The sequence below is a fragment of the Dioscorea cayenensis genome, chromosome 5, assembly GCF_009730915.1.
Source record: "Dioscorea cayenensis subsp. rotundata cultivar TDr96_F1 chromosome 5, TDr96_F1_v2_PseudoChromosome.rev07_lg8_w22 25.fasta, whole genome shotgun sequence".
NCBI lineage: Eukaryota > Viridiplantae > Streptophyta > Magnoliopsida > Dioscoreales > Dioscoreaceae > Dioscorea > Dioscorea cayenensis.
The window spans coordinates 18,886,298-18,907,154 of record NC_052475.1 but is presented as its reverse complement, the minus strand read 5'-3'; the positions used below and the strand labels follow the sequence as shown (position 1 = coordinate 18,907,154).

The 20,857-nt window shown below is 43.1% G+C and overlaps 1 non-coding gene across 1 annotated transcript; it reads right to left on the bottom strand.

The window, feature by feature from the left end:
- Positions 1-17,237: 17,237 nt before the first annotated feature.
- On the bottom strand, positions 17,238-17,344 carry LOC120262545. Its single transcript, XR_005536814.1, has one exon. It is a non-coding gene; the product is annotated as a small nucleolar RNA R71 (small nucleolar RNA).
- Between the last annotated feature and the right edge of the window lie 3,513 nt (positions 17,345-20,857).

The following is a 20,857-nucleotide window of genomic DNA, read 5'->3' as shown; positions in this document are numbered from 1 at the left end:
CCGAGAGCACACAGGGGTGTGCGTCTGTCCCTGTGGAGGCACACAAGTGTGGGTAATTTCCACACGGCCCTGTGAATGTATAGAAATGCAAGAGCCGTGGATTTTCTTTAAAATCCTTTCGCTTTTCATACTCTCATCCTCCTAATCACTCAGAAAACACTCCTCATCCTTCTCTCAACCTGACACTGTTGATTTAGCGAGATTTAGTAGAGTTTTCTGGCTGAATGCAAAGTTTTTGAGTTCATCCTGTCGGTAACCCTTAATTTTCTCTTTTCTTCATCATATTTAATTTTAATCAATTTAAATGGTGAATGTTGCTTCGTTTCTACAATTAGAAGTGATATTCATGTTTGGAAAGGAATTAGAAGCAATTTCATTATATTATTCTTCAATTTTTACAGATATGGCACCTCGGTCGAAGAGGCAAGCTGAGAAACATCCGCGTGAGTCATCTCCTAAAACCGAATAGAAGGAATTTATGATTCTTTGTCATCAGGCTCGATTTCAGAGATTGGCAAAGCTAAGGTTTGGACAGACACATTTTCCAGACATGGATGTAGTGAGAGAGGTTCAGGAGACAGGTGATATGGCAGTGGAGATAGAGGGGATGCTTGCGGTAGGCGGATGGAGTCGGTTGCTAGCCATACGGGGTCCTGGGATCTGTATGTTGATGGTTAAGGTGTTATCATCATTCAAGTTCGACCACTCTTATTCCAGCTTTGATAGCGTATACACTATACAGTTTAGAGCACTAGGACAGCTTCACAGCATGTCAGTCACCTAGTTCTTGATTAGATAGGGACTTTATGATGTGGCGTTCATGGATACAGATAACTATGAGCAATTACCTATGGATTACCCCGGTGCAATGACACCATAGTGCACATACAGAGAACTATGTGGACAGGGGCAGTATGAGCACGAGGTGTCTAAGGCCACATGTCTCTCCTGGCCGAGTTTTAGGTACATACATGCCATTTTGAGCAGGTCAATTAACGGTTGTAGTGACAACACCCGTGTGCTTAGCTGACAGGAGCTGCTAAATCTCTATTCGATGGTATAGAGCATACCGATACACCTAGGGCACATCTTGACAGAGTATATATGACATCAGAGGCAGTATGTCAGATTAAGAGTGATATTCTCTGGCTCCTACATCATGAGACTAGTTATGGGCATGGGTTTCTTGGACGTGATTCGAGGAGCCGAGAAGGTTAGTATGCACGACCCCGTGTCATAGAGACGATGATGTTGATGGGAATGGTTCGCAGGGTTTAGCCAGGAGTGTATGCTTTGATTACATCCGCCCAAGAAATATCTGAGGGTGAAGGTGATGATGCTGAGGGTTCTCAGCCTGCCCCCGAGCATCACCCTGCACCGACGGAGACTGAGGCATCTCCTGGAGCACAGGAGCCACCCCTAGTAGGCATGTTTTCATCTTCTAGAGCCTATGATCATTTTAAGAGGCTCGAGAGTGCTGTAGGGGTGCTTCGGACAGAGATCGCCAAGGTTCAGGCGATACAGGTTATGAAGTACACAGAGTTTATAGCACGTTTGATACTTTACAGTAGATCCTTGAGCGAGATATTGCCTTCCCATTTGTTTTGAGGCCGAGGACCCCTCAGGCATCTCCGTCACCATCATCACTGGTCCCAGCACCAGTTGATCCATATAGTACATCATCGCCACCAACAGTAGTAGTAGAAGAGTCCTAGCCAAACACCGACACTTGATGTTTCTTTCTTTTTCTTTATTTCTTTCTTGTTACTGTATTTTTTTTATTGTTACTAGACTTGCACAACTCAGAAAGGATTTTCCTTCCGAATATGTCTTTTTTTTTTCATTTTGTTGTCTCGAGCTGTATTCATTGCCTTACCTTTTATATACTCGAGCTATTTTTGTTTTTATTGAGCTTCACTGAACACCCTTGTGTATGCGTGTAGATGGTGTTGTCAGTATGGAATTGAGATCTAGTCATGGACAAGGCCAATGTGGGCGGTGTGTGCTTCACAACCCATTGGAACTTTACTCCCAAGGATTTAGCTTCATCAAACGGAACATTAGAAGTCAGGGGAGTATTGTTTCAATTGCCCACTCCCACATATTTGCTTGATTGCTATACTTTCTATTGTGCTTGCATGTGTACATTGAGGACAATGTACATATTAAGTGTGGGGGCGAGTTCACTTTGCACATGTCTTTTACACACGTTTTAATTGATATACATGCTCACGTAGTCAATGGAGGTCCACCTTAGTTGCAATGTTTGTATTCTTGAGTTTAGGTGAAGTTTTAACATAGAATGTGTCATGCTCTAGTTTTTACTTGAATGTCTATTAATTTTTGCCCGATTAATATTTGTGCACCATTCACCTATGAAAATCTTTTGGAAACTCAAGTTTGATGTTTAAGGGACTAATTAGTATTGTTTTTTGTTCCATTTTGCTTTAAAAAAAAGGAAAATGAAAAGAAATAAAGAAAAAATAGATTGTTTAGTTGTGCATTGATGGTGGAAAGAGCTAGCATCTATGAAGTATGAAGCTACTCTCATAAGCCGGATACTAGTTATGCCCTAATGAGAGGAAGAGCTATCTAATGGGATGATTGAAAGCTACCACCCCGGTAGAGAGAGCTACCACCCCGGTAGAAAGAGCTACCACCTCGAAAGTGTGAAAGCCACCTTAGCGACCGCTTTGGAAAGGGCTACCTTACAGGTTGTGTGAAGATACTACCATCCTTTTGTTTTGATATTCTTGTAGATAAATAAGTCTTTTGTACTTAGAACTTTGAGGAGTATACCTTGGGTTGAATTGAGTGAGTTTACACACACTCACACGATCTCAGGTTTGTTGTCCTTTTGATTTAAGTTTTTAGCTAAAGCGTTGATTTTCCGTATTTAGTGTTGAAAGTTCCCTTTCATGAAGAATGCTCTCCTTGCATGCTTTGGTGAACCTAATGCCAAGAACATTCAATATTTTCTTCTTCTATTCTTCAGTGTTTATTTTTGCTTGAGGACAAGCAAAAGCTTAAGTATGGAGGAGTTTGATAAGTGTTTGTGTGTTAAGAATGCAAAGTGTTCTTTCCTTACAATGAGCAATACTTTTATCAGGTTTAAGCACTATTTGGTGAAATCTTGAAAGGAACAAACACGAAGACACAAGTGGGGCTCCAAGATACATGAATGTGTGCCAGCCTCCACATATTTAAGCTAATAGAATGAGTTGGAGGTCCATGATGGTAGTCACATTTGCGTATCCCGACTTGTGCATTGATACCAAGATCTTCACCAATGAGACTATTGATTGAAGAAGAGTTGCAATCTACGGTATAAACGTGTGCCCATTTATGTTGCCTCAATGAAAAGTGTAGTATTGGGTGTGCTTTGGTGGAGCACTTTTGCAAGTTATTGTTGCAAATTAATGTGCCAATATCTCTGTAGCGATTCTATCGTTCACGATCGGCCAAAAAAATCAGGTTTCAAAAGAATCCACACGCAGTGTGGAAATTCCCCATGCCCGTGTTGAAATTCCAAAGGCCCGTGTGAAAAATCCATAGGGGTGTGTGGATACCTGATTCTAGCGCTATTAAAGCCGTAATTCAGGCCGAATTTAGAAGAATCTTTTCATCCTTCTTTCCAACTTTTCTCTATCTTTTGGGAGACCGTCGGCTAGAGTTTTGAGAGGCTTTTGGCAAGTCTTTGGAGTGGTTCTATGGATTCGACACTGTGCTCTAGTTGGAAGAAGGGTATTGAGGGTGCTTTCATCGCCATCGATCCTGCGAGGTGTACCCTAGGCCGAACAGGGGGACCTTTGGATAAGGCGAGGCTATTCTACAAGACCATCGATATGAATACTAAGGGGTTTTTCCTATGGATTACTTGTTTTTACTTTCGATTTCATTATTGATTGTATCTTGCTCCATGGAGAGCTAAACCTAATGGTGGGTACTTGGATTTTGTAAACCCTAGGATGTTATTATTTCATTGACCTTTTATTATGCTTTCCATATTTGATGTTTTAATTGAGTTCCAATCTTTAATGCTTGTTGAATGATTTCTTCCTTAGAGTGACACTAGGGTTGAGAGTTCTTCTTGACAACCTTTGTGGATGAGTGACACGCCATGAGGGTTAGACAATACTAGATTTGAGAGGGTTGAGAGGGTGAGTCGAGAGGTAGCGGAGAGTCCCCTTTCCCCTTATGTGTGATTTATCCTACCTCCATTTCCTAGAGTTCTTTGCGTTCACAATAAAGTGAAGTACTAAAGGATGAACTCCACTAGGGTTTAGTTGCGCACGCAATAGGGTGAAACGTTGAAGTGATTTTCGTATCCAGGGCTTAATTGTGACTAGGTATCTTTCGCCTGGACCAAAAGCTTAGATCTACACATAGGAATAGGGTTTATCAGTTGGAATCCCCAGAACTTCATGCAACTTTACACAGTGTGAGGTGTTGAGACTGAGCGATTTCTTTGCCAGAACATAGTGTAGAGTTAGTCACGGTTGACCTTAGGTTTGGGACCGTGTGCTTTAGGATTTCCACGACTTATTAAACATTAGTTAGGAAGCATAATAGTAGATGTTGCACTTGAAACATTAGTCCTAAGGGGAGCATTGTCTAAGTACCCATTTTCTATCAATTACCTTTCCTCTAACTTACTTGTGCCTCACATTCTTATTTCTTTTATTTCTGTTTACATCATATCATATTAACACAATTGTTATTCATCTTAACTTGGTTAAGTAGCAATTTTGGTTTTTTTATTCCCTACTCCCAGTGGATACGATACCCCACTCACTTGGGATTTATTACTTCGACAAACCGATACACTTGTGGGTCACACGCAAGGAGTGTTGTCACCAGTCCACCGATCGGCTGAGAACGGCGTGGATGTATCTGTATGCTAGCCAAGAATGGCAAGTAGCTTTGGATACTCCCGACTCATACTTGGCCTGACTACAGAGTCTTCTATATGCACTTTATATGGTCAAGCTACTCGGATAATCGTCGGTACCCAATCGTACTTCTCAGTGTTAGTAAATGCCTCATCATACAACCAGAGTCTGGCCAAAAATTGCGTGATGCTTATATTATGACACTACCCGAACGCTCTAAACTATATGACATCGACACTATCAAAACTCCTATAAGACTGGTCAAAATCGAAGGATGCTAACATCTCCAATATCGCCAACTGCCTATGGTATGGAGCTCCTCAACCTCATCGGCCATGTCATCAGTAAGCTAAACCTCTCTCAAAGCACCCACGTCTGGAAAACGTGTCTATCCAAACTTCAACTTCACCAATCTCTCAAAATGAGCATGGTGCTTGGGAATCATGAACTCCATGTGCTTTGCTTAGGTGAGGGCTCTCTGGGACATTTGCTAGCCACTTTCTTTGTCCTAAGAGCCATTCCTAGAAGTATTGAAAAGAAATCGATCAAATGCATTAAAAATAACAATACTGTAGAAATTCATACGATCGTGTGACAATTCCACACGCCCATGTGGATTCATGGGGCGTCAAAGCCGCATGGCCACTATGCAATACACTCAAAAAATACATCATAAATTCATTCTAAAATTCTCCTAAAACATGCATCCGACATTTAAACATCAAAATGAAGCACATTCACCAATTTTAATCGAAAAAAAATCATGTATAGTGAAGAAAAGAGAGAATGAGGGTTTACCGACAAGATGAAGATGAAAACCTTGAAATCGGCCTGAAAACTTGAGTAAAATCTTTCTAAATCGACGGTGCAAAGTTGGGAGAATGCAAGGATGCGTTCTCAAAGAGTTTGGGAGTGTGAAATGAAAGGGCGAACAAGATTTATATAGAGAAATCGCGGCCTTTCGAATTTTGTACATCCACATGGGCCTATGGAAATTACCCACGTCCATGTGACTCCACAGGAGAGCCTCACATGGGCAGACACACAACCCTGTGTGCTCTTGGCATGTCATCTTTTGCCTCTGAAATGCATCCACATGGGCGTGTGGAAATTCCCTACGCCTGTGTGTCCAACCTACAGGGGCACCCACACGCCCCTGTGGCTCCTCTGTCCACATAAGAATTTCTCTAAGAGCTTCACAAGGCCATTCATAGGGGCATTCACATGCCCTTGTGTCTTCTCCAGATGGAAGAGAAACTCTTTATAGGAAATCGCACGGGCATGTGCGTATTACCCAGGCCCGTGTGTAGTTCACAGGGACACACATAGGGGCAGAAACATGCCCCTGTGTTTTCTCGGGGATAGAGCTGTGAACTTCTGCAGAGAAACACATGTCCGTGCGGAATTCCACACGAATGTGTGACTGTCACAAGGTCATTCACAGGGGCAGAGACACTCCCCTATGTCCACTTACGATGAGCTCTGAATGAAAACACACACCCGTGCAAAATTTCCACACGCTTGTGTTCTGTATAACTTTGGAAAAATTATGGACTTTGCAGAAAATTTCAGAACATTTACATCTATTCAGAGCCTACCTATATTATGCGAAAGTAACCAAAGAATCATGAAAAACACGTTCAAATGACTAAGAAAACTTTTCCACACACAATTAAACATATAATAATACCAATAAATACTAACTAAAAGCTTTTAAAAGCTCTTACTCATGCAAACACTAACTAAAACCTAGAAAAACAGTAAAGACTTGGGTTGTCTCCCAAGAAATGCTTATTTAACGTCACTTTGGTTGACGTACTTGACCTTACCTCACCGGGGAGTCATAAATGAAGGTTTCCCTCTTACCCGTGACTTGAAAGAATGATGAACATAATCTTTTGAAGTAGAGGCGGATTTATCAAGTACGTTACCGCACAAGGGTTCATCACCCTTACTCCATTCTTGCTGATCCCCATTAGCCTTGGGGCGTTTCTTGTGACATCTCCTTGCATGCTTCATCTTTTGGATCATCTTCTTCATGATCCTCGGGGTAGGTTGCACCTTCTCCTCTAGACCAAGCATTATCACGTCTTCATTCTAGACTTCTTTGTATAGCATCCCTTCATATGGGTATGGATTCATCATTTCCTGCACATATTCATCTATTAGTTCATCGATATTGTTAAGAGAGTAAAGAGTATCATCATAGGGTAGAGAATGTCTCATGGCTTCGGTGAGGCGAAATGTAAGCTTGTCATCCCCAACTTGTAAAGTCAACTCCCCACCGTCCATGTCAATAAAGGCCTTGGAAGTGTGCAAGAATGACCTCCCAAGTATCAGCGTGACATCAGCATCTTTATCAACATCCAACACCATAAAGTCTACAGGAAATATGTACTTGTCGACCTTCACAAGTGTGTCTTCAATGATGCCCCTCGGATGTCTAACCATTCGGTCCGCCAATTGTAATGTCATCTGAGTGGGCTTAGGCTCTCCCAAGCCTAGTTTTTTGAAGAATGTATAAGGCATGGCATTGATTCTAGCTCCTGAGTCTGCCAATGCCTTTTCTTCACCCATGTTACCAATGTTAAATGGAATGATGAAGCTTTCAGGGTCCTTCTTCTTGTTCGTTTATTCTTTTACAACATCGCCGAACATGAAGCATCTAAAATCACAGATGTACTGACAAGGTCCCCTTGCGTATTTCCCGTTAGTGCACGGGTTTGTCGAAGTAATAATCCCGGATGAGCGGGTATCGAATCCACAGGGAGTAGGTAATAAAAACACTTAATCCGCTTCTTAGCTATGTGAAAGATCAGTAGTGATAAGTGTGAAAATGATTCAATTCTCAAAAGTAAAACCAACAAGTAAGAGAGCACGAGTAAAGAAGGAGGTAAGGCAATCGATAAAGATGGGGTACTCGGATAATGCTCCGCCTATGATAATCGTTTCAAGTGCAAGAACCATCTATTATGCTTCCTAATCAATGCAATGGTGAGTCATGGAAATCCTTAAATACATAGTCCTAAATCTAAGGTCAACTATGCCTAACTCTATACATATCCTGGAGGAGAGATTAGATAACCTCTAATAGAGTTGCAATGAGCTCTAGGGATTCCAAGTGATAAATCTCTTCCTAATTATATCCCTAACCACAATTGAGCCCTAGATACTAAGATCACCTCAACGCTTCACTCTGGAGGATCATCCCTTAGGCCATTCACTCTATTATGGCCGCAAAGAACTCGAGTAACGGAGGTAGAATGTATCACGTCGGAGCAGAAAGGGGATGCTCCCGTACCTCTCGACTCACCCTCTCAACCCTCTCCAACCTAGCTTTGTCTAACGCTTGTGGTGTGTCACTCACTCACAAGGTTACCGACAAGAACTCTCAACCCTAGTGTCACTCTAGGGGAAAAGTTCATACAATCAAACATTCAATGTTGGAACTCACAACAAACATCAATTAATTAAAAGCATAATAAAATGATTCAATGAAACAAATACATTCTAGGGTTCACAAATACCCAAGTACCCATTAGTGGTTTAGCTCTCCATGGAGCTAAGTACAATCAAAGAAATAGAATATAAAATGCAATGAATCCATAAAGAAAGCCCCTTGATAGTCGTGTCGATGGTCTTATGGAAAGTCCTCTACTCGTCATCCAAGGATTCCCTTGTCCGGTATAGGATACACCTCGACGCAAGCTCCCCTGCCAACCTTCTTCCTAAGGAATGACGATGTCGGAGCCATAGAACCTCTCCAAAACCTTAGCCAATACCTCTCAAAACCGTAGCGGAAACCCTCTCTCAAGTTGGGGAAAAGATGGAGAACAGAATCATGAAATCGGGACTGAATCAGCTTTTAATAGGGTTGGAATCGGGCGACTACACGGGCATGTGGATTTTACACACGCCCATGTGGAAATTCCACACGGGCGTGTATAATTTCCTCACGCCCGTGTGGATTATCTGAATTACTGTTTTCTCAGGCGGCTGTGAACAGTGCTGCTACAGTACTATCTCTACAATGCTCTGCTACATTACCTGGCCTAAAATACTTCCCGAGTCCATACTTTTGATAAGTGTCTAAATGTAGGTGTTTTCATATATATATCGTATGCACTTTGCATGTATTTTGTGAGGTTTGATGCCCGTTTCGCGCTTAATAGTCTATTATTTGCTTTGTAGGGCATATGGAAGCCATGGAGAACAAGAAGATATCATTTTGGCAAAAAGAGAAGAAAACAGGAATTTCATACTACCCCCATACTACCCAGTATGGGGGCCGTATGGAGGCCATATGCACCCCGTATGGAACGCGAATCTAGGGTTTCTGAGTGCTATACGACCCCCATACGACCCCTATACGGCCCGTATGCCTCGGGGGATATATATACTCACTTTTAGGGCTGATTAAAGGACTTTTTGCTGGCCGACTTTTGGGGGAGATCATTTGGGAGATCTTTGGCGACCTTGGGGAGGAGAAAGAGGGCGAGAAAGCTAGAAGATCATTAAGCCCAAGGTCTAACGCTCTCAAGGCAAGAAGGCAACATCATTCAAAATGGGAGATCGATCACGACTTGAAGGAAGGACAACCACGGCTAGAGGAAGCGTCATTCGGCATTCCTTTGGCGGGGGAAGCGTCATTTGGCATATTCTCGCCTCAACCTTCACCATTTCATCTAGGGAGTGTCATACTATGTCTTTGTTTCATGTTTTGCTTGATTGTATGCTTTGTTATGAGATGATGACACACTAGACACCCCAAGGCCACCGGGTGTTGGTGAACCTTGGGGGGTTTTTATCATGTATTTTTGGATGATTACTTGTTAATTATATGCTTGGGTATGTTTGAGATCTAATCCATTGTTTTTCATGCTAAGTGTTACACCAAGGAGAAATCCGTAGCTCTTTTATGAATGATGCATGTAGATGTGACTTGCTCGCATGTATTAGGTCATGAATGGATTAGAAGGGGATACTTGTATCATCACGCCGAGAAATCGGGTGTTTGGTAGCCCTCCATGTAGGTTTAATCCGAAGAAGAGTAGGTTTATTCCTAATAGAGATTTCCTTGTACTTAATGCAATCGTAGGAATGTAGATTTGGAAGAAATTCCTATCTATGTTCGTATGGGATTAGGGTTCAATCGCCGAGAAATTGGGGTTGTTCTAATCTTGGAATCTCATTGTCCAATTTACCCTTGCATCTTTAAATCATCATCCATGTTGCATGATAACCCATCAAGGGGATCCACATCCATAGGCCTTTGCATTTCATTGATTCTTTTGCTTGCTTATTGCTTGTTCTCTCTAATTTGCTAGCAAATCTTGTGTTTAGTTTTATTTGTATTTAGTAGAGTAAATCCATCACTTAAGATCTTAGGCTAGATAATAGCTCGAGAAGGAGTAATAGGAGATCCTTAGCCCCGTGGAATACGATCCTCGTGTCTTTGCACGAGGTATTACTTGGCGATCCTGTACACTTACGGGGAAGCGATCAACTTTCATCGAGGTGACGCAAATGGGCACACGTTCACGTCATGGATCACTTTGCTTCTTTAGTGATGGACAAGTTGGTCGAGATCTTGTTCTATGTGCATAAGTCAGAATGCTTGAGTGTGACTGCACTTGTGCCTCTCCAAATGGTTGTGATAACTCAAATATGAGGAGGTTGGCACACACTCTAGCATCTCACACCCGACCTATGTCTTCGCGTTTGAACCTTAGCAAAAATTCCTCTAAAATCGGTGCATTATGATCCACATTAGTTTCTTTCCTTCATACTCGGCCTCAGAATCCTACTTGCATGAAAGTAACATAAAAACACACATATTAGTGTAAAAACCAGAGAAAAGTAATGTTCAACATTAGGAAAGAATGCTTTGCATTCATACCACACAAGCACTTATCAAACTCCCCCACACTTAAGCTTTTTCTTGTCCTCAAGCAAAAATTAAACATTCTGTGACTAGATGAAGGAAATATTGGAAGTGCTTGGCCTTAGGTTCACCAAAGTGTACAGAGAGAGCATTCTACAAGTAAGGGAAATTTCAACATTAAATACAAAAAAATCTAATCTCTAGCTAAAAACTTGAACCAAAAAGGACAACAAACCCGAAATCGTGTACGTGTGTGAACTCACTCAAAACAACCCAAGGTATACTCCTCAAAGTTCTACGTACAAGAGACTTATTTATCTACAAAAGTGACAACAATTGCAAAGATGGTATTAGCTTCACACATCCTCTAAGATAGCCCTTTCAAAAGCGGCCGCTAGGGTGGCTTTCACACTTTCGAGGTGGTAGCTCTTTCTACTGGAGTGGTAGCTTTCACTCATCATATGAGATAGCTCTTTCTCTCATTAGGGCATAGCTAGTATCCGACTTATGAGAGTAGCTTTGTACTACATAGGTGGTAGCTCTTTCCACCCAAAACAAAAACGAAAACTATCTTGTTCCTACTTTTCATCATTCAATTTTTTTTTTATAAAATTTAACACAAGAAACAACTATAACTAGTCCCTTTAACATCGAACATCAGTTTCCAATAGAGTTTAAAGAGTGAGCAGTGTACTGAGTGTAAATCGGGTAAAAATTCCTAGAAATTCAAGCAAGAACTAGAGCATGAAAACATTCAATGTTAAAAATTCTCGTAAACTCAAGAATACAATCATTACAACTAAGGTGAACCGCCATAGGCTATGTGAGCATGTATATCAATCAAAACTAATATAAAAGATATGTGCACTATGAAACTCCCCCCCCCCACACACACACACTTAAGTTGTACATTGTCCCCAATGTACACATGCAAGCTCACTCATAATGTATATCAATGAAGAATATATGTGGGAGAAGCAATCAAAACAATACTTCCCTGACTGCTAGTGTCGTGTTTGATGGAGCTAAGTCCTTGGGAGTAATGTTCTGACGGGTTGTGAAGCTCACATGGTCAAGTGCCAAAGCACTTTGGCCGTGCCCATGACAGAGTCTCAAATTCCAAAATGACAACACCATCTGCACGCATACACAAGGGGGTTCAGTGAAGCTCAATAAAACAAAAATAACTCGAGTATATATAAAATATAGACAATGAATACAACTTGAGATGCAAAATGAAAATAAACTCAGAATGAGAATCCTTTATGAGTGAACAAGTCTAAAATAAAATGCAAAATAAAGAAAAATGCAAAAAAAATAAAATCAAATGTTGGTGTCATGCTCTGTCGGATCCTCTACTACTGCTGGTGGTGGGGAAACATAAGGTGGATCTACTGGTGCTGGTATAGGAGATGGGGACGCAGGAGATGCAGAGGGTCTGGATCTCAATAGATCTCGTAGGAAGTCAAAACGGGCCATAAGATCTGTATACTGAGCTGACTGTATCGTGCGGAGCTCCACTATCTCGGTCCGAATCTCTCTCACATCATTCTCAAGCCTGTCAATACGATCATAAGCTCGAGGCCCCTGTGCTGTACGGGATCTGGGAACCTGTCCGGAATCCTCCACTGTATCCCCTCCACTCCCAGCGGTCTCTGGGTAGCTGAAGCAATAATATAGACCCCTGGCCCATATCTCCTTACTAACAACATCATCCTGATCGTCTCAAGTGCAAGAGGTGTAGGCACAACTGTCCTGTCAACACCACGTAAAGCATCTACCAAACCCATCCCCAAGATGAGTCTGGTAATGTAAGGGCCAGCAAATAATAATCCTACTCTTGTAGACTAACCCTGGTACCTCAAAACATCTGCCACTATGCACCCCAAGTGAATCTGCACATTGAGGGCCATGGAGTATAAAAAGAATAAGTCCTGCCTGGTTAGAGCAGCTGTGTTATTACCTCGACCTGACACAGACCTGTTGAGGACAGTGTGCAAATATCTGTAGCTCAACCGGGATAGGCTGGTGGCCTTTGAAATTCCCAGTTCAATCTGCCCATGTCCACATAGGACCCTATAGACATAGTCTGGAGTCACTGATACTAGAAAATCCACAGGTAAACGTCCATACTCCTCTGTACTGGTATATGCGACATCGTACAAGCCATCCGAATCAAAAACTCAGTGACACTCATGGAAACTGGATGTCCGAATTCTTGAAACTGTATAGCATCTATAGTGTTAATTCTCCCATACCTCAACTCAAAAGACGCTAAAACCTCGAGCGTCAATGTGCGGTAAGCCGGTTCACGAATTGTCAGTAACCTCCTCAAACTTCCTACTACTAACATATCATCGATCTCATCAGCTAGCTCATCACCCCGCTGAATATCTCTCAGCGCTTGCAAATCCACAAAATAGGTCTGACCAAAACCAGGTGCTGAAAGTCTCTCAAAATGAGCTTGATACTTGGTATTTGAAAATTCCATGTGTATTGGCTCGGGTGTGCTGACTCTGAGACGCTTTAATTCATTCTTCTTCACGTGATGTGCCATACCTATAGTACAAAAGGAGGAAAATGATCAAAGAAGCTCAAAAGCAGTATACTGTAGAATTCCACACGGGCATGTGGAAATTACCCACGCCCGTATGGGTCTGCAGTGCGTGAAAAACCCGCACGGGTGCACAATGATTCTCAAGAATTAAACTTAAAACCGCGTCTAGACGCTTTATAAACATGCACCATGCATTGTAAAAATGAAAATTCAAACTTACAGATATTTAATCTATGAAAAACAAGAGTTGGCGAAGAAAAGAGGATAAAAAGGTTACTGATAAAATAAATGCGAAAACTCTGAAAATCGGCACGATATGCGAAGAAAAATCCTCCAAAACAACGATGAGGGGTCGGTAATATGATCAGAGACTATTTTCAGGCGGTTGAAGATGAAAAGGAAGAGAGCATGTAGGAATTTTTATAGGAAGACTCGTGCCTCTTGGAATTCTATGCAATTGCACGGGCGTGCCGAAATTACGCTCGCCCGTGCACCTCATCCAGAGAGCTCCGCATGGGCAGATGCACGCTCCTGTGCGCTCTCAGGAGAACTTGCACTGTCATTGAACGCTATCGCACGGGCGTGCGGAAAATACCCACGCCTGTGCGCCCGACCCACAGGGGCAGTCGCACGCCCCCGTGGCTTCTCTGGACATCCGAGAAAAATCGTTAAGTGTTCCACATGCCCGTGCGGAAATGTCACACGGGAGTGGACATTCATATGCCCTACTCAAAAGGGCACACACATGCCCCTATGTCTTCTTGGGATGAAGAGGGCTCCTCTGCAGAGTTTCGCAGGGGCGTGCCGAAATTACCCACGCCCGTGCACTTGACACAAGGTTGCCCACAGGGGCGAGTTCACGCCCTTGTGTGCTCTCGGGATAATCGGCCAAACTCTGCAGGAATTCACACGTCCGTGCGGAAATTACCCATGGGCGTACGATATTCACATGGTCGTTCACAGGGGCAGCCGCACGCTCTTATGCCTTCTCTCGATGAGCTCACAATACAAATCCACGAGCGTGCGGAAATTCCACACGTCTTCGTGCAGAAAAACCTGCAGGCTCTGCAGAAAGTTTCTGAACATGTTTACGCACTCAGAGCCTGCCCTAATATGCAAGTTTTACTAGTGAAAAACATGGAATAAAGCTTAAACGACATAACTTCGCCAATTTCACATGAAAACACACGATGAATACTCAAAACCCACAAGAAAATCTAAGCACAAGCATCTAAAAATCAAGACACCAACACTTAACAAATTATTCATTAAAACAAACTAAACTAGAAGATAAGAAAATAGTAAACACTTGGGTTGCCTCCCAAGAAGCGCTTGTTTAACGTGACTAAGCTTGACGTACCTTGTCTTAGCTCACGGGGGTTCATAGCTGAAGATTGTCCTCTTACCCGATGACTTGAAAGCGTGATGTGCAAAGTGTCTTAAGGATAGAGGGTGAATAATCGGGCTTGGGACAGTGCTTGTGTGATATGAATACGAAGCGTTCATTCCTTATGTTGAGCATTACTTTCCTCAGTTTTCTACATTAATATGTGTGTTTTTATGTTACTTTTACGCAGGTAGGGTTGTGAGGCTGAGTATGAAGGAAATGGGCCAATGTGGATCATAATGCACCTATTTTGGAGGAGATCTTGTTAAGGTTCAAACACGAAGTCATAGGTCAGGTGTGAGATGCTAGAGTGTGTGCCAACCTCATCGCAATTGACTGAGCACATCTATTTGGAGGGGCACAAAGGCAATCACACTCGAGCATTCTGACTTATGCATATAAGAACAAGAGCCCCGCCAACATGTACATCATTGAAGAAGCAAGTGATTCACGACGTGAATGTGTGCCCGTTTGCGTTACCCCGATGAAAGTATGGAATTGGGAAGTTAATCAGGTCGAAGACTGTAGCAGAAAAATGTAGCAATTACTGTAGCAACATTATCCACGGGCGCGTGTTCCGTACACGCCCGTGTAGTCGCCCGATTCCAGCCCTATTTAAAGCCGATTTCAGTATTCTTTTCTCCATCTTTTCACCAACTTGTGAGAGGACTTCGGCTAGGGTTTCGAGGGGTATTGGCCAAGGTTTTGGAGAAGTTCTACGGCTCCAACATCATGATTCCATTAGGAAGAAGGTTGGTAGGGGAGCTTCGATCGAGGCGTATCCTATACCGGACGAAGCAATCTTTGGACGACGAGCGGAGGACTCTCCACAAGACCATCGACACGACCATCGAGGGGTTTTTTTTATGGATTCATTGCTTTTACATTTGATTTCTTTGATTGTATTAAGCTCCATGGAGAGCTAAACCCCTAGTGGGTACTTGGATGATTGCGAACCCTAGGATGTATTCGTTTCATTGAACTTCTTTATTATGCTTTTAATAAATTGATGTTTATTGTGAGTTCCAACCTTGAATGCTTGATTATATGAACATTTCCCCTAGAGTGACACTAGGGTTAAGAGTTCTTGTTGGTAACCTTTTGAGTGTGTGACATACTACTAGCGTTAGACAAAGCTAGGTTGGAGAGGGTTGAGAGGGTGAGTCGAGAGGTACAGGAGCGTCCCCTTTCCCCTCCGACGTGATAGATTCTATCTCCTTTCCTCGAGTTCTTTGCGGCCATAATGGAGTGAATGGTCTAAGGGATGAACCTCCGCTGGGGCCTAGTTGCGCGTGCAATGGAGTGAAGCGTTGAGAGGATCTTAGTATCTAGGGCTTAATTGTGGCTAGGGACCTTCCATCTGGACCAAAGGGGTAGGTCTATATTTAGGAAGAGATTTATCACTTGGAATCCCTAGAGCTCATTGCAACTCTACGCGAGTGCGAGGTGTTGAGATTGTTCGATTTCTCCTCCGGGACATGTATAGAGTTAGGCATAGTTGACCTTAGATTTAGGACTATGTATGTAAGGATTTCCACGACTCATCATTGCATTGATTAGGAAGCATAATAGAGAGTTCTTGCACTTGAAGCGATCGTCCTAGGTGAAGCATTATCCGAGTACCCCATCCTTTATCGATTGCCTTACCCTCTTCTTACTTTTGCTCTTTCACTTGTTGTTTTTATTGAATCAATTTCACACTTATCACTATTGATATTCCACATAGCTAAGAATCAAATTAAGTATTTTTACTCCCTACTCCCTATGGATTCGACCCCGCTCACCCGGGATTATTAATTCGACAAGCCCGTGCACTTGCGGGATATAAGCAAGGAGAACTTGTCAAGTTTTTGGCATCGTTGCCGGGGAGCTAGGCGTTTAGAGATACTTTGCACTTTGTTTTCTTAGCTATTTCACCACATATTCTATTCCATATCTTCTTATTCTATCATCATTCTGATTTTCTTTTTCTTTACTTTTGTTGCAGCTCTAGGTTATGACCCGAGGGAATCCATCAATATTGATTGAAGGAGACCTTGAGCTTGAACGTACACTTTGAAGGAAAGGGAAAGAACCTGTACAAGAACAGCTTAATGCAGCTAATTTGGAAGTAGAAAGATCTGATAACATAGCGGAACAGAATGAGCAACAACGGACAATATCCGATTATGCCAGACCTTCAGTATTATGGACACAATCGAGTATTGTGCGTCCTCCAATTACAGCTCAGAATTTCGAGCTAAAGCCGGCATTCATCTATATGCACCAGCAGTCCGCACAATTCAACGGTTTGGCCGATGAGGATCGAAACAGTCATATATAGAGCTTCATCGAGGTGTGTGACATGCTGAAGATCAATGGTGTGACGGATGATGCCATCAAATTGAGAGCCTTCCCATTTTCCTTAAAGGGGAAAGCAAGCAGTGGCTACACTCATTGCCTAGGGCATCAATCACTATATGGGAGGAGATGGTAGAAGCTTTTCTAGCCCGTTATTTCCCTCCCAGAAAATCAGCCAAGCTTAGGAATGAGATCTCATCCTTTATGCAATTGGAATTGGTGTCTCTATTTGAGACATGGGAACAGTTCAAGGAACTCCTGCGCAAGTGTCCGCAACACAGATTTCCGGAGTGGATGATTGTTCAAACCTTCTACAATGGGTTGAATGCAGGTACAAGACAACTCTTGGATGCGGCGGCAGGAGGTACCTTAGGTAGCAAGACCCCCGACGAGGCTCGTCAATTGATTGAGGAAATAGGGTTAAATAGCTACCAGTGGAACACGAGGGAGAAGAAAAAGGTGGCCGGTCTCCATGAAATTGATGCGGTAACTTCATTGGTGGCCCATGTGGAGATTTTGAGTAAGAAGCTAGATCTTATAGCTTCAAATAGAGTTGTGGCCGTAACCAACTGCACCGGTTGTGGTGGAGGACATGCTCCCTCCGATTGCCCAATCATCATTGGTGATGTTTCTTCAGTTGAGAATGTCAACTTTATAGGTAATGGAATGAGACCTCAAGGGAATCTATACAGCAACACCTACAATTCAGGTTGGAAGAATCATCCCAACTTTTCATGGAGTAATCAAGGACCACAGAAGACCATGGGGCCATCGGGGTTCCAACAACAACAACAACAACAAGCCCCTTAAGTGGAAAACAGAATTTTAGGTTTGGAAACCCGAATGAAGGATTTGGAGAAGCACTTGGCTAGATTTGTTCAATCAACAAATACAAGATTTGAATTAGTCGAGGCTACATTTCGCAATCATACCGCCTCCTTGCACAACCTTGAAAATCAAGTTGGGCAAATTGCGAAATCTCTTTCCGAAAGGCCACATGGAAGTTTACCAAGCAACATGGAAACCAATCCGAGAGAACATGTGAAGGCGATCGCTTTGAGAAGCATTCTTGAGGTTGAAGGGCGGCTTCGAGTGAAATGCCGAAAGAACACGCACCCGAGGTCGTAGAGGTTGAGAAGGAAGCAAACAAAGAGAAAGAGGTGGCATCCCCATCTTTCAAGCCAAGAATCCCTTATCCCTCTAGATTGAAGAATGACCAAGGGGATGACCAGTATAAGAAGTTCTTGAGTTTGTTCAAGCAACTCCACATCAACATTCCTTTTGTTGATGCTTTGGCTCCAATGCCTAAGTATGCGAAGTAACTTAAGGACCTATTGACCAACAAGAGGAAATTGGAGGAGAGTGCTTTAGTGGTGCTTGATGCTTCATGCTCGGCGGTGTTAGAAAAGAACATGCCGAACAAGAAGAAAGTCTCGGGAAGCTTCATTATTCCGTGTAACATCGATAACTTAGGTGAGGAAATGGCACAGGCAGATTCGGGTGCAAGTATCAACTTCATGCCATATACTTTCTTCCAAAAGCTAGGCTTGGGTGAGCCTAGGCCTACTCGGATGACTTTACAATTGGCGGACTGAATGGTACGACATCCGAGAGGCATCATTGAAGATGTACTTATCAAGGTGGACAAGTATATTTTTCCAGTTGACTTTGTAGTGCTAGATATTGATGAGGATGTAGATGTACCCTTGATACTTGGGAGACCGTTCTTGCGGACTTCCAAAGCATTGATTGACATGGACAGCGGAGAGCTCACATTGAGAGTCGGAGACGATAAGCTCACTTACCGCCTTGCTGAAGCCATGCGGCATTCTCTCGATTTTGATGACACTTTGTATTTTCAAGACACTACTGATGAGATTGTTGATGAATATATACAGGAAATGTTCAACCCGGATCCGTATAAAGGTTTGTTCGACCAAGAGGAGAGCAATGAAGAATTACTAATGCTTGGTTCGACTGGAGAGGAAACATCTACCCCGGGAATCTTGATGAAGGTGCTCAAGAAAATGAAGAGGGCTCGAAGACGTCACCGAAAACACCCCAAGACTGTTGGAGACGTACATGAGCCAAGGGAGTTGGATGAACAATTACTAGGTGGTCCGATGCCCGATAGTACACCCTCTACCCTCAAGAGACTTTGCTCATCATGCTTTCAAGTTATGGGTAAGAGGGCAACCTTCATTCATGAACCCCCGTGAGGTAAGAAAGATATGTCAAGCTTAGTGACGTTAAACAAGCGCTTCTTGGGAGGCAACCCAAGTGTTTACTGTTTTTGTACTTTTAGTTTAGTTTGTTTGCATGAATAAATTGTTAAGTGTTGGTGTTTAAATTTTTGAGTGCTTGTGCTGCGATTTTATTGTGGGTTTTTAAAAGAATTCATTGTATGTTTTGTTGAGAATTGGCGAAGTTTGGTCGTTTGAGTTATATTTTGTGTTTTTATCTGGTATATTTTGCACAATAGGGCAGGCTCTGAGTGCGTAAACATGTTCAAGCTAATTCTGCAGAGCCTGCAGGTTTTTCTAAGTCATCCAGAGAAAACACACGGTCATGTGGAAATTCCACACGCCCCTGGGTGTGTACTGTGAACTCTTCCAGAGAGGGCACAGGCGAGTGCGGCTGCCCCTGTGGACGACCATGAGACTGGCGCACGCCCGTGGATAATTTCCACACGGGCGTGTGCCTTCCTGCAGAGTTGGGCAGATTTTCCCGAGAATACACAGGGGCGCGGACATGCCCCTGTGGGCAACCTTGTGTACCACGCACGGGCGTGGGTATTTTCTGCATGCCCGTGTGAAACTCTGCAGGTTGCTCCCTCCATCCCGAGAAAACACAGGGGCGTGCGGCCGCCCCTGTGAGTTGAGGCCTGTGAATACCCACGTCCGTGGGGAATTTCCGCACGGGCGTGTGGGTGACTTGATATTTTTCTCGAATAACCATGAAAGCCACAGGGGCGTGCGTCTTCCCCTGTAGGTCTGGCGCACGGGCGTGGGTATTTTCCGCACGCTCGTGGGAGATTATTTTAAGTCAGTGAGAGTTTTTTTTCGAGAGCGTACAGGGGCGTGCATACACCCCTGTGGAGCTTTTGAAGTGAGGGCACGGGTGTGGAGGATTTCCACACGCCCGTGTGGTTGCACAGAACGTCAAAAGTCACGAGTTCTGTTTAAAATGGGGATGATTTCTCTCCTTCTTCATGACTCCTTTTCCCTTGAAAACACTCTCACAACATTCTCCGAGTCTATTGCGCCAGTTTGGTGGGATTTTAGCAAGTTTTCCGGCCGGCTCTCTATTCTCTCATTTCTCTTCGTCGGTAAATTCATTTTCTTCATCTTCTTCGTCAATTCATGATTTCTATTGATTAATCTAGTCAACAATGCTTCATTTCTTCAATTGGAACAATGATTTACGTTTATAGCGAAGTTAGAGATATTATTGATGTGTATTTTTGGATTGTTGATACCAGGCTGTGCGTTTCTCACGCCCCGTGAATTCACACGGGCGTGCGGAAATTCCACACGACCGTGTGGATTTCTGCAGTATTGTTTTATCAACTTGTTTGACTAATTTGTTTTAAATCTGGCAGATCATGGCACCTAGGTCAAAGAAGCAAGCTGATAAGAGGCCACGTGAGTCATCCCCTGAAGCTGAGGACATGCAATTTGCGATTCCCGAGCATCAGGTCCGTTATGAGCACTTATTGAGACTCGTTTCGGACAGACTCGATTCTTGGACACAACTATACTGCGAGATCTTCAGCAGGGAGATGATTTCGCTGAGGA